Below are 651 nucleotides of genomic sequence, written 5' to 3'. Positions count from 1 at the left end.
CACACACTTGTAGCGATTGTAGCGACCCGAACGAATCATTGAAACCTTGACGGGCGTGTGAACAACAACTCACCAAAATTTCATCGCAATCGGATGAATGGTTTACGAACGCATACGGGACAAACAAACATTCATTTTTATATACAGGGTGGACCATTTTAATCCATCCAGTCGAATATCTCGAAAATCAAGCCCGGGAGAGAAAAATTTTTCAGACAAAAGTTGTTTGGTTTCGAAAGGACCATAAGATGGTACTATTGGTTTGACCTTGAAGAATTATTTGAAAGTTACATAAATGTCACCTCAATTTTTTTAAACGGTATCCCCTATTTTTATTACATATTCTTGTAGCTGACCTCGAGCGCTTTCCAAAACACTATAATCAAATGTTTCTTCATTGAATACTTTTCGAGTTATAAACTCCAAAATTACAACTTTGGAGCTTTATAACTCGAAAAGTATTCAATGAAGAAACATTTGATTATACTGTTTTGGAAAGCTTTTGAGGTCAGCTACAAGAATATGTAGTAAAAAATAGGGAATGCCATTTAAAAAAATTGAGGTAACTCATGTGACTTTCAAATAATTCTTCAAGATCAAACCAATGGTACCATCTTATGGTCTCTTGTAGCTAACCTCGAGAGCTTTCCA

At 35.3% G+C, this 651-nt stretch overlaps 1 protein-coding gene across 1 annotated transcript in view; it reads left to right on the top strand.

Annotated features, from left to right (window-relative positions):
- LOC105462797 overlaps positions 1-651 on the top strand; it is a 14,754-nt gene that overhangs the window by 6,974 nt on the left and 7,129 nt on the right. The window lies entirely within an intron of this gene.

The sequence above is a fragment of the Wasmannia auropunctata genome, unplaced genomic scaffold, assembly GCF_000956235.1.
Source record: "Wasmannia auropunctata unplaced genomic scaffold, wasmannia.A_1.0 LD336095.1, whole genome shotgun sequence".
NCBI lineage: Eukaryota > Metazoa > Arthropoda > Insecta > Hymenoptera > Formicidae > Wasmannia > Wasmannia auropunctata.
This window is presented reverse-complemented; position numbering and strand designations above follow the sequence as displayed.